Source organism: Nelusetta ayraudi, unplaced genomic scaffold, assembly GCF_046127955.1.
Source record: "Nelusetta ayraudi isolate G7.1 ecotype Tasmania unplaced genomic scaffold, CSIRO-AGI_Nayr_v1 ptg000102l, whole genome shotgun sequence".
Taxonomy (NCBI): Eukaryota; Metazoa; Chordata; class Actinopteri; order Tetraodontiformes; family Monacanthidae; genus Nelusetta; species Nelusetta ayraudi.
This window is the reverse complement of record NW_027466152.1, coordinates 314,267-324,890: the sequence shown is the minus strand read 5'-3', so window position 1 is coordinate 324,890 and position 10,624 is coordinate 314,267.

Below are 10,624 nucleotides of genomic sequence, written 5' to 3'. Positions count from 1 at the left end.
GAGCGTAGAATAAAAAATAAAATGACACCACTGTCACCAGAGCAAATCCCAAAGCAGATCCCAGCGTGCTCCGTTTTAATAACAGCATTGAGGTTTGTTTGTCAATTTTTCAAGTTGACAAATCTCAAAGCCAGACACTTCAATATTAGAATGAAATGCACAAGAAAAAACACAGAGCGCACTAAAAGAACTGATAGTGGTGTCACAACTACGACGTGGCGTCACACTGCAAGAGAGGAGGGACGAGCGAGGAGGGGAGAGAGATGAAGAGAAGAGGAGAGGAGAGGAGAGGATGGAGGGCGAGACAAAAACAAGCACACAGTGACGGAATGTCAGCGCGTGCAGCAGTTTCCTCAAAAGAGTTTCCAAAAGGGTAATTGGCGTCCTCGGCGGACCTGGAATGAGACACATCAATTTCACGCAGTGTCGTCCCGGAAGCCCAGCCTGGCTGCACCATCAAATAGAAATTATGGATTTTGTCTGGAAGGGGCAGCAGGTCTGCACTCAGCCACAAAGAAAATGAGGTCACAAAGGGAGATGAGGCCTATACAGAGAGAGAGAGAGAGGGAGAGAGGGAGAGAGAGAGAGAGAGACAGAGAGAGAGAGAGAGAGAGAGGGAGAGAGAGAGAGACAGAGGGAGAGAGAGAGAGAGAGAGAGAGAGAGAGAGAGAGGGAGAGAGAGAAAGAGAGAGGGAGAGAGAGAAAGAGAGAGAGAGAGGTTCTGTTAGCGGTCTGGCGTCTGCCTGGCTACAACATGACTTGGAAATCTGTGCAACACACAGCTTGGAAATCCTCCTCACACCTCCACAAAGGAAAGAGCTGCACATGATGTTCATGCTTTGTTTAGTTGAATAAGGACGAACGAGTGAATGGATGAACACCGACCTGGCAACCAAAATAATCTTTCAACTGCAAAGGTTTGAAGGTTTGAAGGAAGCCTGGAGGTGGCAGCAGGGTGCAGGCTGTCCTTAAAAGTCACAGAGGAAGAAAAAAAGGACATGAGAAGCTGCATTTTTTCTTTTATTAATACTTAAAAAAAAAAAAACCTTGCTCAGCACGTGGACAGCAGCGGAAAAAAAGGCCAAAAAAGGCCCAGTTGCTTGGTTGTTATAGCAAAATGAACCACTGGGGGGTGCTCAACATCCACAGATTCTCACACATCCCTGGGAATGTTTTCTGCCCCCACAGTCCAACTCTCTCTGTGAGTTTTAATGTTTTATTTATCCGACTCTGCATGCAGAAGCTCCGAACAAAAATTCCAACAGGGTCAATATTTGAACTGCGTCCCTCTGTCTGCCTTCTTTATTCAGTAGACGCAGAGAAGAGTCGAGAAACGTGATCCCCATCATGAGCCACGCCGGTGACGACGTGACATTTTTTCAACTGACTAATAAACTTTATCAAACCACAGTTATGGTGAGTAACAGAGGGACAACACTTCCCGCAGGTCAAACAATAAGAATAACAAGGTGATTTTAATGTCTGTCGGGTTGATGGCGATCAATACTTTGGGACGACTCTTTTGTCAATGATAAAAGGTTGAGATAACTTGCTTTTGTGTTGTTCCAGTTTATCTCTGCCTGTAGTCTGTAGTCTGCACCGTGCTCCATCTGGCCTGGTGTATCTCACAGGTAGATACCAGGCAGCAGGCAGCAGGCAGCAGGCCTTGTTTCAGCAGCCTGCTGTTGTTTTTTTATAAGGGAAGCTTCAGGTCTTACAGATAAGCCTGTTTTTATCTTTCTGCGTGTGTGTGTGTGTGTGTGTGGGAGTCGCACAGGATATTGAATCATCGTACACGCTGGATTGCTGGAAGATCTGATATATTACAGTTGCTGGAAGGAGCTCGGAGGGGGGGGAAAAAAAATCTTTTGCTGTATAGCGAGATGCTTATTTCTACAGCATCTCCTACACAAGAGAGGTCTTTTCAGTAAAACCAAAGTGAAGGACGCTAAAGAAAGGTGGTGACGCTGCGGTTTGTCTCTGTCCTTGAGAGAAAAGTGCTGAAACGCGGCTAAACGGGGGTCTTCGGGGGCGTGGCCAAACACAACAGCTGTCCCAGTGGCACCAAAGCAAACTAGAAAAATGACTGTCGATACAATAGCAAAGCAAAATGCATGGTATCCACACACTGGTGTGAATGGACCTAACGTCATACTGAAAGTCAGTGGGAGTTTCTGCAGTTCTACCTGGAGGAGCCTCTGGGTGGAGACCTGTGTGTGTGGTTCGGTTGCAATCTTAATTGCTAGGTTGGATCTGTACGTGCTGCTAATGAGGCGGCATAATAAACCTCAGTTGCCCAAAGCAGTCCAAACAAACCCGAGTCTCCTCTACCAGGATGAGACGTTTCAGCATCTTTTTTCCTACATCAGCCAGAAAACAAAGCACATTCCCACGACAAGTGCAGCCAACAATCACCTCATGTGTGCCAGTGATCTCCCCCTAGTGGCCTTGTGCTCCAACACGTTGATGAAATTATTTGTCAGCCTTAAAAAACAAGTCATTACCTAAAGCCAACTGCTGCCTCATTGTTCCCAGACTGCCACTGAGTTAATGGATGAGATCCCAGATTAAAGATGTCCGGAGCGCTCGATCCCATTCAATTCTGCTTCTTTATTCAACGCCGCAGTCCATCTGTCCTGCCTTCAACCTCTGAGATTTGTCCTTACCAGAGTCCCTTTCTAAAACCATTTTTCTTTTTCTTTTTTTTCTTTTTTTTTTAACAAAGCAGTTCTCTTTGGTTGACTAAAAGGCAGGCTTTTATTCTAGCAACATGTAGACTTTTGATGTGCATAAATGTGATTTTACTTACTGATTTGCATTTATAAAAGTTTGTTCAGTCCCCCTACTCTCCAAAGGTATTCCTGCACAGAGGTGCAGGGGGAAGAAACATGAGATCTGAGAGGTCATTAATTGCCGACCTGGAACGTGTGACATGCAAATCAAGATCCCCGCCGCTGGGCTCGCAAACCTCGCTGCTGCGCGGCGGCACATCCACATAATATTGATGCAAACTCCTTCTGACAATCGCGGCTGCGCTGTGACTGCATCTCAGCGAGAGGCATCTGCGGCCATCCATCTCTGCCACACTGGATTCGTTTTGGGTCCGCCTCTGCGGCGCCCTCTGAAGGGGGCTCTGACAAGGCGTGTAACTCGGGAAAATCATCGCCTCGCACGTGCATGTAAACGCAGCGCAGTCAAGCGGCCGATAAACACGCTTCCTTCTTCCATAATCTATTGAAACACAATGAGCCGCTTCATCCATCCCCTCCCCCTCCCCCCTCCCCCCACCTCCACCTCCTTCCACCAGGAGTGCTGAGGCCGCTGCCAGTGAGCTCTTCACTGAGTTGCAGGGCCTCAGCGACATGAAGGGCTGTTTGGGGGTGAAGTGGAGCAGCTGCTTTGCACCGTTTTCACGGTCCAAGGCCATGGAGCCTGGAGTGAAACGGCTCCTGGGACTCCAGAGTGGCTCGGCCGCCTCGCTGCCAGTGGGCTTCTGTCATCGTCCCGAGTTGATAGCTTTGAAAGAGATGCGTCTTAAACGTTCAGTGTTTCAGGGAGCTGCAGTGCCAGAAACGGTTCACACCGGCCGACTGCGACTCATGTCACTTCTGTGTACCGCAGAGACTGTTTAACCAAAGCCATTATTCTTTTCTAGATTTGTTCGGCTCTGCGCGTCTTTTCCTTTCATTCTTGTTTCAGTGAAATTTTGAGAAGACACGTTGCTGATAAGAAAGAAAGAAAAAAAAAAAAAGAAACAAACAAAAATGTTTGTCCCTTGGCCAGAGCAGTAAAAAGCTCCCCACCCTGCTGCTGCTGGTTGCGGTTCACTGAAGGCTCGGCAGGGGGCAGTCTTGGCCCGGTCAGACTCTGTGTGGCTTCGCTCCTGATCAGGTCAGGACGCCCGTGGAGCAGCAGTGTGACTGCACCTTGTTAAATGTTTTGCACCGAGGTCTATTTTCACAGTGCAGGTCGCTTCACTTTGGCTTCCTGGTCCGCCGCCAGTCATCCGGGTCGCCACCTGTGTGGCTCCTCCCCCTCGATGACGTTCGGCCAGCGCTGATTGGTGTCTGACTTCCCCGCAGCAGACAGACTTTTGTCTTGTCTTTAGTAATCCGACCACCTCTGACGACGTGATGCTTATCTGTGTCTAATCTCCTTCTCAGCGTGAATATGAATTTTCTCAACAAAGTGGTTTTCATTCCAGTGTTTCGCAAAACGAAAAAAAAAAAAAAAAAAAAAAAAAAAACCCAACAACCCTGAGCTATACTTTTGAAATGTAGATAAAGTGAAGTTGTGAAATCTTTGGGTTTCCTTTTTTGGGATGATGAGGCGAAAATGCGTGCAGTCATGCCATCGCAACAGCTGCCCCGTCACTCACCAGCCTCATCTTTATTCCTGTTTCGGGGCCGCCATGTAAAAAAAAAATACATTTTGCCGCCGTTTCAGTAGGTGTATACATATTTTTGATGATAGCGATCCTTAAAAATATCCTGTTTTGCTCTCTCATGAGCACAGACCACCTCACAATGTCAGACAACTTGTTGTTGTTGTTGTTGTTGTTGTTGTTGTTGTCGTCGTCGTCCACCACCGTGTGGCATTAAGGCAAAAGGAGCATTTCAACTGCAATTTTGCAAAATTGCTTGCAAATTGCAAACAGCCATTATGTCAAATCGTTCCAGTATTTTTTTATTTTTTTATTTATTTATTTTTATAATGTTTACCATGTCAAACATGGTGCTGCCGCACCTGATGACCTTGGCTCACTTTTGGAGTCGAACTTTGCAGGTGGACAAAGGCTTTTTGCAAGGTGAATATCTACAAAAACATTATGAAACTCTTGATTGGACGTTATTGTTGCGACACACCCATTTTCTGATTTCATCGCTGTTGCAAGGCTGAAAAAAACCAAAAAAAAACAACAACCCACGAGCGCCTTCCCCTGAAAGACATCGGTGACAATAGGCTCTCTGAAGTCGCAGGCCGCCTCTATCGAAGCTGTAACCATGGCAACGCTTGTCAGATCAGGCGACGCCACGTCCCAAAATACATTTGAAAAAAGAGGAACAGCTGATGCCCTCGTCCCTCTCGTTCCAATTTTGAACGGCAAACGAGTCCGTCACGTCCAGTCCTGACTCCGCCCCCGCTCCGCACCCCTGGCAACCTGTGCAACGCTGTCGGCCAATTTCTAAAAAGCCCGTGCTTTGAGCGGCAAGGACGAGGTGGACGAGGTGGACGAGGAGAACGTCTGGCTGCAGCCGATGCTAAATCACCTGTCAGGGCGAGTGAAGAGCTCACCTATCAGAGGCGACACTCTCTGTTGGGCTGATGTCGCCGCCAGATAAGCCCTGTCACTGCTGGGGTTTTTTTTGGGGGGGGGGTGGTGGTGGGTGGGGGACGATGCTTTCGAGGAGGTGCTGGAAATAGACTCAACTCAAATATCACAGGCTGGAGGTGGAGGTGGAGGTGGAGGTGCGGAGGAATGATCTGCACGTGTCAGAACAAACGCAGCTCAAGCTGATGTTTGCTGGGCTTCAGGAAATCAGGAAATGTTGCGTGCTGCTGGTCACAGGAGGACAAAGGCAAACTCCAAGCAGACAGTGAAAGACGGTCTCATCTGCTTCCATCCGAGACTGTTAACACTTCAGATCTAGTGGTGGGACCAAAAGTTTACGTCACGGTATTTTTCATTGCTCTTACGGTATGTGACAATACTTTTTTTTTTTCCATGTCCACATTTTCTCGTGATTTAGCGATGAGCATTAGAATCGCTGCAGTACATTGCCTCACAACGGCCCTGTTTGACTGTGGCGAGTGAATGTCGTAAGAAAACTTTAACGTCCACATTCATATTAATCTAGTCTTTCAGTCTAGGGGTCTGTGAGAAACATTGTCTTGTCTTTGTTGTTATTTTTTTTTTTTATTCTTGAAAATATCAAAGACACACGACGACACAAGCTTGCAAAAATAGACGACACAAACGTTTGATTTCATTTATTTATTTCTTCCTTTCATGAAGGTGGACCACACCATTCTTACATACGCACTCTACACCTTCAAATCAACACCTCCATGATTGGATGCTGAGATCTGGCTTCGTCTTTTGCTTTTTTTTTTCTCCAGCGGTGACGATCAGCATCCGAGTGGCACATCTTCATTCCACACATTCTCCATGTTCCCAGACGTGTCTTCTGCCCTGGCGGTGCTTCAACTGCTCACTGTTGTAGCTCCAACATCCTGTCGCTCGCCGCTCTCAGTGACACCAGAACCGGCGCCAATGAAAAATTCATTTTATGGAAAAAAATAAACGGCGGTATTCAGTCGGAACCAGCTCCTGTGTATTGCAAAATTCACTTCCTTGGTGGTGCCAGCCAGCCTGCAAGTCCGCTGGTAACTGATGACACTGCAGACTGCAGACTGTCACCACACACACACACACACACACACACACACACACACTGCAGACAGCGAGTGGACATAATTGGACATATCTGGGTCATACACTATAAATAAAAAAATAAATAAAAGTGTCAAAGTGAGCAAACTTGTGGTTGTGCCGAGCAGGGACCTGACCAGCGAGGCCGAGTGGCTTCTGGTGCCACTCGCTTCCTTCCTCCCTCTTTGTTTCTCCTGCCTCAGCACTTTAATTGGTGCCTTCCTCTCGCAGCCCCGCCGGCGGCCCTGAAGGGTCCGGCTGACGCTGGGAAAACTCGCAAACAATCAAAGGCTCGGCCGGCCGCGGCTCCGGTCAAGGAGGATTTGGTCGGGCAGAGGCTGCTTTCCTCTGCACGGAAACTTTCTTCAAAGCGAATGTGCTTCCCTCGCCCAGCTCGCCGTCGTCTTTCACAAGCTGCAGAATGTGTGAGGCACGCGTGTGTTTCATCCTGTGTGCGTGGAACTGGGAGGTCTCCACACACACACACACACAGACGGCAGATTCCTCTGAGTCAGTGCTGAGGAGTTGGATGATGAGATGATGATTCAGTTGATTCCTTTTTCCTGCTCTGCCCTTACTGGGAGAAGGACTGGAAACCAGTGCGTCCCACTGTGACTTGATTGTCTTCTGATCTGGAAAAAGTTGAAGCGACCAAAAGGGAGACGAAGGAGAACTGCCCTCAGCAGATTCTTCTCCTCCACGCTTGCACCGCAAAGAAAAATATTTTTGCATTTAATAATTGATCACAAGCACGAGGCAGGCGAGGCGGCAAAAGATTTCCGGCTCCGCTCGCCGCCTTGAAGTGGAAATCAGTGGCAGGTACGCGGAGCCGCACTGCTAGCGAAGCTTCAAGAGTTGCCAGAGTCCAAAACAAACCACACCAAAACAAAACAAAAAAGCCCAGAGAGGCGTCAGGGTGCGTTCACTGTCACAAGCCACTGCTGCTGCCGCTGCCGCTGCTGCTGCTGCTGCTGCTGCTGCTGCTGCTGCCACTGCTGCTGCTGCTGCTGCTGCTGCCGAGCGTCGATGTCCGTGAATCTCCTCCAGAACTCCTGCCTGCATCTTCCAACCTCAGCATCAAGACACACCGTCACTGCTTTTGAGCAGATTGTACTTGAAGGTATAATACAACGAACAACAAAAATATTCTCACACACACCAGCATGGCCTGTGTGTGTGTGTGTGTGTGTGTGTGTGTGTGTGTGTGTACTGGACCAGAATCACTGTCACTGTAACTAAAGATGTGATGAGTGGACTTTCTTTTCTTTCCAAACAGAGAAGTTTCCTTTCAGCTACAAGAAGAGTCGAGACATTTGTTGGTCGGCCAGCAAAACTTCAAACTCAGCTTTGTTTGTTCAGCGTTGGTGTTGCGATTTTTTATTTATTTATTTCTCTGGGCATCGAGGGAATTACATCACAAACACACAGACTCTATGTACTGCGCACAGTTGGAGTTTTTAACCGTTTTTTTTTTATTTTTTTTCCCCCCCAACAGTTTCTTTTACATGTGCTTTTTTTTTTTTTTTTTTCAAGTAAGTTCACTGATGCAAAAGTTGAGCAACTTTCGCTGGGAACCAATTTCGCTCTATTTGATTCAATACTCAGCAGAAGAAGCAGGGCCGCGCCATGAAAAGGATAAAAAAAGAGAAAGAAAAAAAAGAATCGAGTCAAGGCGACTCCACGAGTGCCTCGAATAGTAATAATTCGATGGCTGAGCCGATATCGCCACTTCAGCTCCGGTCAAAAGGCAGACAAGAGAACAGGGGAGAGGGAATAAAGGAAGAGATGAGATACGTTGAGCGCTAAATCGCTCTCAGACTCGCAGACACACTCCTAGCCTCCACATGCTTTAGCTAGGCGACGATGGCGCAGTGTGACACTTCACAGCGGTGGAGAGAGAGAGAGAGAGAGAGAGAGAGAGAAGAGAGAGTGTCAGCTGGACGAGGGACCAATCAGGATCTCTGGACACTTTGTGGTCAATATATGCATAATACAATGATATAACATACCTGCATTTTTTTAAAATTATAATACAGGCATTCATAATTTTAGGATGGCGTTGCTGACCTTTATTTACCTTTGCAGTGCAGCGCAGCGCAGTGCAGCACAGCCCAGCGCCTGAAGGGGGCGCCTGCGAGCGGCGGTGTCGGCCGATAATGCGACAAGGAGTTTGCCGCGGGGGAAAGGACCTGCAGCAGCTGCAGGAACCAATGATTCCGTGAACACAGCCACCACAGAGGAGCAGGACGTTTGCTCAAAGTCAGACGTGACCGTTTCCCCTGCAGCCAGAACCAGGAGCTTCCAGCGCCGTTTGTCTTCATTAGGCTTTCAAATCTCATTTGTCTGCTACTTTGTCCCAAGGAAAAAAAATGTCCATGTATTATAGATATACTGGTTTTGCCTCCTTTTTCGTTTTCATCTCGATTGAATTTATTTCAATGTTTTCTCAGCTCCACACGGAGGGGGGTGGGAGTGAGGGTTGGAGCGGGGGTGGGGGGGGGGGGTGGTCACCCCGTCCATTCCACCCCTTATTGATGCCGACCCGCCATCGATGAAGAATAGAACGTCCACAACTCCACCAGCAGCTGTGGGGGGAGGGGGGGGGGGGAACTGTGACAAACCCCAGCGATTCAAAGCTCTTTGAATTTGAACCGAAGCTGAAGCTGGGTGGCTACTGGCGTGACGGCTGCTGATGATGTCATCGTCCACACGGACGAAGGCCTCGTCCACGGCTGTTTGACTTTTCAGGACGTCCTGGAGGTCCACGTGGTTCTGAGGTGGAAGTCCCGACCGCTCGGTCCAGACAGAGTCTCGCTCTCAGAGCCTTCAGCTCCCGCAGCCTCCAACCTCGCCAAACACATCCATCTCATTGGTCGGAGCGGCGGCGTCTTTGTTCAGCCGTTATCGATCCGGGCGGGAGAAAAGCCCGAGTGGCTCTTCTCGTGTTTTTACACGGCTGAGAGGCTGAGGGGGCCGAGGCGCGTCTGGCTGAGGAGACGGATGAAGGGCCGCTGATGGAACACCTGGGAGTCCCGCATCCGTCACTGTCACTGTCTCTGCTGCCACGCAGCCGCAGATCACGCCCCGGCCTCCCCTCCCCCATCCCCGCCCACAACCCCTCCCCCTCCCCCTGCCCCACCCCAACAGGCGGACTCGTCGTCGTAACCGAGAGTGACGGTTGAGCTGCTTCTTCAAGCGTCGCTTGGAAAATAATAAATGGACTCCAGTTGGCCACCGAAGATTAGAACTGTGCTCGGTGTTGTCGTTATTGTTGTTGCTTTTTCCAATTTAATACAAACATAGACAGTTGATGCATACTAACTAAAGTCAAGAGTCTCTCTGAATTCATGACCTTGTGTTTGAGTTCATCCATCGAAAAAAAACACTGTCAGGTAAACTGATAAACTCTGTGCTGTTGCATCTGTGTGTGTGTGTGTGTGTGTGTGTGTGTGTGTGTGCGTGTGTGATACCTCAGCACTTGATGGATGAGCGCCACATCCAGATCACAGTCACAGTTAATACCGAATCCATCACGGTGCAGCGGTTTAACTCCACCCTGTCACAAGTGATCTACTGACGTTCTCGCTGTCAGCGGCTGCAAGACGACCACAACAGACCACAGACAACAACAACAACAGTGGGCGGGGCCACGTGGTGGACGGCGCTGGTGACACGCACAGGAAGATTATCTTTAAAAAAGAAGGAGCGGGAGAGAGATTCATCACTTTGGGAGCGCAGGGCCGATTGTTCACCTGTCGCTCTCGCAGCTCAACAGGAACTGAAGCATTTCCTCCTGCAAAGAAGTCACAAAGTCCTGCAACAACAACGGAACAACAGAGCAGACATCTCGTCAGGTGTCTGTGACACATGGGTTGGCAAACTCAGTGGGTGGAACCGAGAAAACGCCTTTTTAAGGAAGCCTCAAATAAACCAATGAAGAAGAAGGTGGAAGAGTGTCCAGGTTGATGCTTGCAGGCCACTGTAGTTCACTGGCAAACTTGGTGGGTGGAAAGATACCTAAAAAAAAATTAAATAAAAAACAACACACAAGAAAGTGAAAATAATTCCATTTAACTCTGACATTCAAAATCCTAAAACAGCTGGGAGAGGCTCCAGCAGACCCCCGTGACCCTGAATAGGAATAAGCAGGTATAGAAGATGAATGAATGAATGATTCAAAATCCTGCCAAT